The sequence below is a fragment of the Haliaeetus albicilla genome, chromosome 22 (genome assembly GCF_947461875.1).
Source record: "Haliaeetus albicilla chromosome 22, bHalAlb1.1, whole genome shotgun sequence".
Taxonomy (NCBI): Eukaryota; Metazoa; Chordata; class Aves; order Accipitriformes; family Accipitridae; genus Haliaeetus; species Haliaeetus albicilla.
Genome location: NC_091504.1, coordinates 20,056,118 through 20,065,509, shown reverse-complemented (window position 1 = coordinate 20,065,509; position 9,392 = coordinate 20,056,118). Strand labels below are relative to the sequence as shown.

At 48.9% G+C, this 9,392-nt stretch overlaps 1 protein-coding gene across 4 annotated transcripts in view; it reads left to right on the top strand.

Annotated features, from left to right (window-relative positions):
* The first annotated feature begins 1,483 nt into the window (after nucleotides 1–1,483).
* The window catches only part of ZFAND2A (zinc finger AN1-type containing 2A), a 173,185-nt gene continuing 165,276 nt past the window's right edge, over nucleotides 1,484–9,392 (top strand). For all 4 annotated transcript variants that reach the window (XM_069810232.1, XM_069810231.1, XM_069810233.1 and 1 more), the window contains exon 1: nucleotides 1,484–1,489. The gene's annotated coding sequence lies outside the window, so the exon portion shown is untranslated. The remainder of the gene's footprint in view (nucleotides 1,490–9,392) is intronic.

Below are 9,392 nucleotides of genomic sequence, written 5' to 3'. Positions count from 1 at the left end.
GAGACTGAAACTACTCCAGGTGGAAATTGCATCCTTCTGTGGAAGTAAGTGGTGTAAACTTTCTATCCATACGTCATTCAGGACACTATTTTATCTGTTTATGAGAGAGCTCTTCAGCTGAACTTTATCCCTGTGCCTTCAATTCTTGCTTTGTAGCAAGAATAATAATATTTAACATTTATGGAGCACTTTACACCCTCAAAGTCCATTTGCCGGTATTAACTAATGAAGCCTTAGGCCACTCCCATGAGGTGGAGGGGCATGGCAGCATTATCTGCATTTGCAGGTGGAAAATTCAAGGCGGGAGAGGCGGTAGGGCGATCAGGACTGGAGCCTGGACTTCCTGCCCAGCCCCAGGCAGCATATTTCAGTGCCTCACTCTGGCCCACCATCTCTGGATTCACTTGCAAAATGTTCACCTCCAGTAAAAAGAGTGGGTTAAAAAAAAAAAAAATCAGAAAAAAAATCTTTTTTTCCCTCCATTAGGAATTTCAGACTTTTTTTTGGCATTTTTTCTTTATTTCTTTAATGCAGTGAAAAATGTTCAGAGCAGAACCGTGTTCCTTAATCCTGTACAGCGGTAATATAATCTGCATTTGTTCAGAGCCATTCAACCTGAATCATCCCTGAGCACTGAAGCTGACATGCAAGCAATGCACAGCAATAAATCCACCCACCACCTTGATGTAGGTGCTTCCAGTTAAAACACAGCGAGACAGCCCAGGTGCAGGGTGAGGGCACTCGTTCCTTCACCCAGGAGCACACTGAACTGAAGCCTTTTTGGAAGATGCCCATTTCTGCTCGGTTTGCTGTGCCGAACTCGGATGTGTCGGATTTACTGTGCAGGTACGTGAGCCCTGGACACATTTTACCTGTGCTGTCTGTCTGTCCAGGATGTCTGGACATGGGCAGTTCCAGCAGGGTCATGCAGCATCTGTGTATTCCTGAAAAAAATCCCTTTTTCCACCTGGAAAAAAATTCCAGGAAGGTGTGGTGGAAGAGACATGGCACGTGGTGGTGGTGGTGGTAGTTAATTATCCAGTATCCCAGTGGGAATGAGCTGTCACCGTTAACGCTGGAGAAGCAGACCCACGAGGAGGACAGCACCACGGTCCTGCTCACACGAGACACGAGGCATCAGATGGAAAAGCAAAGTGTTTACGCTGCCAGACCCATCATCTCTGCCTGCAGAAGTTAGAGACGAGGGCAGGCAGCAGCATGGGGAAACCCGGGGTGCACATAACGGGTTTTTTCCCTAGTTTTCTCCCGTTTCCCAGGACTTTTGAGGGGTTTGCTCCATCGCAGGGTGAGGAAGCCAACAGATGGCACTGTGCTGTTTCTGGAGGAGCCCAGCCTTGCTGAAGGCCAGACACGGGATGCCCAAATGCTGGAAAAGCGTTGCACTTCAGGGAAGTTTCTCCCCGTGCAAAGGCAGAAGCGAAGTCTCCCCGTGGCCCTTCCTCCACCTTGAGCTGCTGCTGCTTTGGCCCAAAGCACGCTGCAAAGCGGATATGTTTGTACACAACCTCCGGACGTTATCTATTAACAGGAAAAAGGGATGCAAAACCATCCTGCAAACCGGGTGAGTGTTAGAAAAGCTCAAATTCCCATCGGGAACATTTTTCTCCCTGCATCCTCTGTGGTAGGCGTGGGTGGAACGGACACCCTCGGTGCTGTGCCAGTGCCCGGCTGAGGAAATCAAATGTGGGGAGCTGATTATTTTGGCAGGAGGCACAGGGTTCCTTGGGAGCACAGCTGGATCAGCCGGTGGGCCTCATCTGGGAGACTGACTTTAGCCCCAGGGGCTCCTGCTGTTTGGGACTGGCGGAGCAGAGGAGAGGGATGGGGGGTGATTGCTGGGGTTGGTTCCTGACAGTAAAACCCTGTTCTTTTCATCAAGCATCCCCTGTGGAAGAGTGCCCTTTATTTCACATGTCCTGCAGGTGTGCGCTTGCTGCTCTAGGAGCAGAGACACGGTCACGGCTCCAGCCATGGGTTTGTGCCTCGTAGCAAGGTTGGGCGGATGGTTTGGGGTGAATTACCCCCACTGTTCAAAACATGCCAGTTTTCAAGCTGAATCTCTAACTCCTTTCCAGTCCAGTATTGTGAAGTCCTGTGGAGCCATTCCCCAGTGTTCCCAGTCCCACCTGGTGAGTATCACTGTCATCACTGATGTGCTGGGCTCCCTTGTTTCCAGCTCCTTAACAAGCTTGCATGCCCCGAGATCTCTTCTCCCTCTTGTATTGGTATCGCATTGTCCATCCAACAGCAAATATCTGTAAAGGGGATGGGGAAAGCTGGGCTCCAAAGCCGGTGTCAGGAGCTGCTCTTACCTGGTAGATACATCTGAACAGGCTTAGCTGTCAAGGTGGGCGAAACTCAGAAACGCGGCCCGATTTTCTTGCCTTAAGCCGCAAGACCTTTTCTAGCGAGTGCGGCCAGCAGTGAGCGCGCACCACAGCTCTGCACCCTGCGGTGCCGGCTCTCCGCCTCGCCTTCCCACAATTTGCCATTGCTCTTCTTCCTCCCTCCCTCTTCTCAAAACCCTCTCAAGGTCCAATCCAGCGGAGGGATGCAGCGTTTGCCGCCAGGTCCTGAGCATCCCCGTCTCCCCTGCACGGAGCCCCTGCTCACCCTCTGAGGACGTGCTCGGCATCGCCGCTGTGCTCAGACGCCCCCCGCACGCGGTGGGCTCGACCCCGCTGCCATCCGATGCCGCCTTTCAAATTGCCGAAGTCAAATTAGGGTAAGTAGTTATATTAGGCTGACCTATGCCTTGTCAATCTTTACATCATTCAAAGGCAATTTAGCCTATTCATTCATAACAAGAGGCTATTGATTGAATAATCTCTGTTATTAGCGTTTGGGTAGAACTTGCTCTTTGTTTTATTTTATTATTGTTTTTGTTGGTTAGCTTAAACCTGCTTCTGTTTTGCCCTGCTGGAACTGCCACTGCAATTAAAGAGTATGAGCAGATACTTGATTAAGCCTTGCAGAGATTATTACATAGCAAGGCCTCTTTCCAAATGCACATATTTCAGAAGAAATAGCATAAAGAAGCATGCACGTGTGAATTCCTAGGATCTGCTAGCACAATTTATCCTTGCAGGTCAATAGCTCATATTGTCTGCTCTGCCAAATTGTTCAAACATATATAATGCTCTCAAAACATTGCTTAATTAGATTCTAGAGAACATTGACACACAAACAAAAGATATTAATATCAAGGATTTCAGCATCAAATGTAGTTTACACAGATCAAAGAACATTTTTGGTGCAAAGAGGTTATGAATGTGACAGGTTGTTACTCCACAAGTGAAGAATATGACAAGAAGGGGAAGCAATGATCAGAGAGCAGAGCACAAAGAGGAACGAGTACGGACTCGTGAGGCATAGGGGGAAGATAAAGCTGCAGAAACAGAGAAGAAGGAAGATTTTTCCTGGAGAGGCAGGGAAAACACCTTACAGAAAACTGTAACAGACTGTGGCAATACCCCCTAAAATGGACATGGAGCTTTTTGGGGGTATAGGATTGTGAATCACTGCTGTGAGGCAGCGTGAGACTTGTCCTCTTTCATAGGGATTGCATATTAAGAGCAAGATCCAAAACTTGAAACTGTGTTTGTAGGCAAACTCTTCCTTGAAATTAATGGCTAAGGGCTCAATGCAGACTTCATCCTTAGCTGGGAGCCCTTTGGTTTTTAGCCATTTGATGTGGCCTGTGTTGCTTGAAACTGGGATGAGGCAGTGAAAAGGTGAAGGATGGGGATGTGGAGATGAGCTGGAAGAGTCGTGAAGTGACAGGTTGAAGTCAGAGGTGGGTTGTCAGAAGATGTGCAGTCCTAGCCAGGCCTGGGATCCTGGGTGTCAATAAGATAGGAAAGGGGACAAATGTGGTTAACAATTTTCTGTCCTGAGTTTCACAAATTCTACTGAGAACAAGTGACATAGCTGCATATGCCCGGTGTGTGGGAGATTGGTGGTCTCCTTGGGATGTGGATGTGCTGTCCCCATCACCTTGAAATAGCTACAGGGTCTGGGAGCAGCTTCGTGGAGCCTCGGTGATCCTGGGACAAGGAGGACTGCCCCAGACCTGCAGTCTTAGCTGGGAAAATTTTCAGTCTGGTCAACGGGATCTTAATTCAGCTCATCCACAGCACCTGGAACAGAAAATTACTGTCTGGTGGTTACCTGGAACAGAAGCAAGGAGCTGGAAAGAAAACATGGGAAATGGATGTAAGGGTAGGCACAAAGTAGCAGGCCAGGAAAGCAACCAAACAGCTAAAAGAGCAAGCCAAGGGGAAGTCAATAAAATTGACTTAAAATACATATGAATGAAAAAAAATTAATAAGCCAAAGCTGTATTTAATGTCAATATTGTTGTAGTAGTCTGAGAAATCATGAATAAATAAAAGCAGATGGTGGATTGATCATACAACACCAAGAAAGGCACTTGTGAAGAATGTTTTCTTCTCAAGGCACACAGACTCATATGTGTGTTTCTTGTTTGGGAGTCATGTTTGCAAACTCCTGTGTATTGAGAAACAGGTAAACCTCAGTGGTTAAGACTTGTTTTGACACAATTATTTCCTTTTTCTCCTGGAAAGAATTAACTTCTGTTTCAAAAGTGTTCCACCTGCATATTACTCTATATATCACAGCAGCCTGCCAAATCCCCTGTAAATTATTCAAAACTATGCTGACAAATCAAGGACTAGCATTTTAAAGCATGGGTAATTTGCAGCATTATTGAAGAGCACTCTCTCCCTTCAACTTTTCCCAACAAGCACTAAAAGCAAACTGTCCCTGTTGCTTCTGACAAGAGAAGGATTACCCTCATCCAAATGCTGGCCAAGCTGTTGGGACCTGCACCTTGGTCCTGAGAGATGCTGAGTGCTCTCAGCGCCAACCACATTGAAGAAGCTCAGCTTCTTGCCCAACTTTGCATCTATTGATTTTTCTACATGGATAGTGCACCGTAATATCCCATTTAAAAAATTGGGAAGCGAGGAAACTGCTTCACAATGAGCTATGTATTCCTGGCACAGAGGGTTCACTATTAGGACCTAATCCAGAAGATGGTTTAAGCATGCACTTTCTGAAAAATCTTATTTTTATTAGGCTCATTCATTAGGTAGGTCCTTAGTTATACTGCAGGTGCAGAGACCAAGCAATTTGTCTATCTATCACTAGTTCTCACTGCTGTGGTACGTAGCCTTCAGAGACTGAAATAACATCCTTAACGTCCCTGTGAAAGTGCATTATTTGTCTTAAAATGTGACTCCTATTATTAAAATCAAAGTGAGAGCAGTAAAGAAATGGCCAGGTACAAAATCATCAGAGTATGTTCAATAATGTGCCATTTTTATGCCAACTTTAGCTCTCCTCATCAACAGGACAAACAACAACTTTAGAGCTTCTTCTCAGAGAGTTGACTGTACAGCTGTGCCAAAGGATGGCGTGGATGACACGTCCCACCATCTCTTCAGAGGGGTAATCAGAGAAGGGTGCGGAGGCAGAGCCAAGAGAAGAGCAGAGAGCTGTCCCTGTTGCGTGGAGTCACTCGGTTCATGGTCACTTTGGGCCACTGAGCAGGAGTGGTGCCAGTGGAGGGGGCTGGTGCACAGCTCAGGAGCAGGGCCGCTTCAAGAGCACGCTCTTACTGTCTGCTTGTACCTTACTGACCATGTTTCTCTGTGCCTTAAGCAATTCATGTTTAGAAAGCTTCTATTGTAGCCTTCAAGACGGGTTGCTTTTCATTTTGATCCCTTTCTGAAGCTGTGGAGCTGCCAGGAAAATTTTGCCTGCTTGAAGTCAGTTGTTGTGGAGCACCCGTACATAGGATGACCATCATGTACTTCGAGAGATGCTGAACTGTCTTCTGATTATGGTCTGATCCTGTAGACTTGCTCTTTGGTCCCCAAGACAGTGCAGAGAAAGCCAAGAGCCTCTTCATTTATCACTGTCACATTTTGCATCTTGTTTTAAACCTGGTTTTGTAGATCACAGCCCAGGTGTTCTTCTGTTTGCATTGTGCCTATTACAGTGTGATCCAATTTATGGCTTGTGCTCTTCAAGTGTTTGACAGTTCTGGTTTATCTGCCCCTGGAGTTTTGTTTTTCCCCTGGAAATGATTAGGTGGTTGTGAATTGACATGAGGAGCTATCAGGAGGAATAGGCAAGGAGAACATTAACAGTCTGTAGAAAACACAGGAGACCTATATCAACAGGTATTTCAGAAAGGCATTACGGGAGCCCTTGCTAGAGGAAATAATTTGCAAAGCTGTCAACTCGCTTGCCACTGGACTTTAACCCAGCTTATAAAGTCACGTATGATCCAAGTGTGTACACACACCCATCGTAGCCACGTGGTCTGGTCGGTCTGTGCAAACCTCGACTGCGAGGTCCTGGGTGTGCAGGCTTGTGGGATTAGAGGTGGAGGCTGCCTCTACCTGTAGTGATGAAACCAAAATTCCCAAAAAGCAGCAATCAAGTGGAGGACAGGCTATGTAATATTGAATTGGGGAAGAGAGGCTGGAAAGCTGCCTGGTGGAAAAGGACCTCGGGGTGCTGGTCAACAGCCGGCTGAATATGAGCCGATATTGTGCCCAGGTGGCCAAGAAGGCCAACGGCATCCTGGCCTGTATCAGAAATAGTGTGGCCAGCAGGAGCAGGGCGGTGATTGTCCCCCTGTACTGGGCACTGGTGAGGCCGCACCTCGAATACTGTGTTCAGTTTTGGGCCCCTCGCTACAAGAAAGACATTGAGGGGCTGGAGCGTGTCCAGAGAAGGGCAACAAAGCTGGTGAACGGTCTGGAGCACAAGTCTTGTGAGGAGCAGCTGAGGGAACTGGGGCTGTTTAGCCTGGAGAAAAGGAGGCTGAGGGGAGACCTCATCGCTCTACAACTACCTGAAAGGGGGTTGTAGCGAGGTGGGGGTCGGTCTCTTCTCCCAAGTAACAGGTGATAGGATGAGGGGAAATGGCCTCAAGTTGTGCCAGGGGAGGTTTAGATTGGATGTTAGGAAAAAATTCTTCACCGAAAGATTTGACAAGCATTGGACCAGGCTGCCCAGGGAAGTGGTGGAGTCACCATCCCTGGAGGTATTTAAAAGACGTGTAGATGTGGCACTTAGGGACGTGGTTTAGTGGTGGACTTGGCAGTGCTAGGTTAACAGTTGGACTCGATGATCTTATAGGTCCTTTCCAACCTAATGATTCTATGGTTCTGGGAATCAAAGTGCTGCTAAGTGTTGGCTACTCATGGCTGTGAGCACCCTGAGCTGGGAACCATCAGCAGTGTAAGGACAGGAGACCCTTGTGTTAAATCAACAGGTAAGGAGATCCAGTCTTCCAGTGAAAAAGATGGACCAGTCCCCTGTGAGAAGATGCAGACACACAAGGCGGGTAGGGAGTGGCACTGCCTGCTAGGCAGAGGTAGAAAAGGCTGAGGGGGGATTTGGCTGATGGTCAGGAAATCCTGAATGCAGCGGATAAGCTGGACGCAGAACGGTCGTTCACCAAATCCTGCGATAGAAGAACGAGGGGCACTCAATTGAAAACAGTAAGAGATTAAGTTTGAGATAGATAAAAGAAAGCACTTCTGGACACGGCAGGTAGTGAACTTTGGGAACTTGCTGCCACGGGAGGAAAAGGAGATTACAGAAACTCATGGAAACAGCTTTATAAGTGGCAGCTAAAATCCCTGGGCAGGGATGCACCTTCCAGCATCCCTGCCAAGACAGCTCAGGTTGCTGGGGAGCACAGGGGGGATGGAAAGTGGCCCGGATAGCACGCTCTCCTTAAATACCATCTCCCGCTGTGCCCATCGGAGCAGGCATGCCGAGCTGGACATCCCGGCAGACGGAGCCAGCCAGGGAATCCTATTCACCGAGCTTTCTGGCACGAGCATTTCTGCTGCAGTGCGCAAACGCCGGCTTGCACGGGGGCTGGCACGCTTCCCACGCCGGGCACGCGAAGGCCATCGCCCTGCAGCTTATTCTGCATCAGGGGCAAGTGGCACAGCTGCTGGTGGTGGTGTTCGCCCCCCACCCTCGGGGCAGGGGGCTCCGCCGTCCCCCCATTCTCTGTCCTTCCCTCGCCGTTATGAGCCCCAGTGACGGCAGCTGCCCAGAGAGTACCTCGCCGCTACAGCATAAGACACATGGATCAATTAACTCAGTTGCTGGGTTTCGCTTTTGAATCAATTAACTGGAACTGAAATTAACTAAAAATATCCTTTGCTTATTAACAGACTGAACTAATTGCAATAAAAAGTGGAAAAAAAAGAGAAACACAGAGATGCTATTTGTCACAGCGAATCTCTGCCCTCATCTTTATTGCAAATATTCCTTGTTTACTAGGCGGACTAATGACTCCACAACCTCCAAATTGGTAGTGTCATCCCACGATGAGGCGGCTGCATTTCCCACCATCCCCAGCACATCCTGACTCTGCGGGGCCAGGATGGGACCTGGCCGGGACGTGCTCTCATCTCCACCAGCCCTCCTGCCCCGGCTGATCCACAGGGCCTGGCAGCGTGCAGCCCTCTTTGTCTCCTTCCTTCCCTTTGTTTCTGACTCCAGTTCTTTGTTTGCCTGGTTTTTCCTTTTTTTTCTTGCTTGCATCCATCATTACTCTGTTGGCCTTTCCTTCCTCTTTCCTTCTTCATGGGTGCCCCCACCCCATCCCGGCCATTTCCAACTGTCTTCCCCCAGCCCTTTCTTTCTTCCCATTTCCACCATCCTCTTCCCCTTCCCTCTGTCCGCAGTGCTATCCCGCTCCTTCCCTCTGTCTTCCCAGATGCAATTAGAGCTAATCAGATACCTGAGCAGCTCTGCAAAGCTATTAGTGGCTTCCCGCTCATCCCCTGGGGAGGTGAGCAGAGCTGGACAATTAGGCTTTTCCATGCAGCCCCCAGTCTGATAAACACAATAAACAACACGGGGCGATGGGCACATCTCTGCCGCCAGTGCAACCGCACTGGGCATGGCCCGGCGAGCATCCCTGGCCGTGCTGGTTGTCCCACGCTGGGACGCAGCGCGTGGGGTGCTCCCGGGAGCACGCCTGGCTGCCCTCCTTCTGCCCCTGCTCCAGATCACCCCGTTTTAGGAGCTTGGGGGGGTGCTTTTTGGGGGGGGCACAGCCTCTCCTGCAGGGCCGATGCGCGGTGTTTGTTGCAGAGAATTTCCCTGCTTGCTCCGCAGCCCGGCGCACCCCTCCTGCTGCTGGATCTATGAGCTGTGTGTGTGTTTTGTAATTAAGCAGTTAATTGCACTGGAGTTCTTGATTAGCTTTGGGGGATGGTAATGTTCTAGCAGGATGAGATGTTGTGTACAGTTCAGAATCATTTACAGAAATTGGAGCTAATTTTGCTGTCTGTGCTTATTACTGC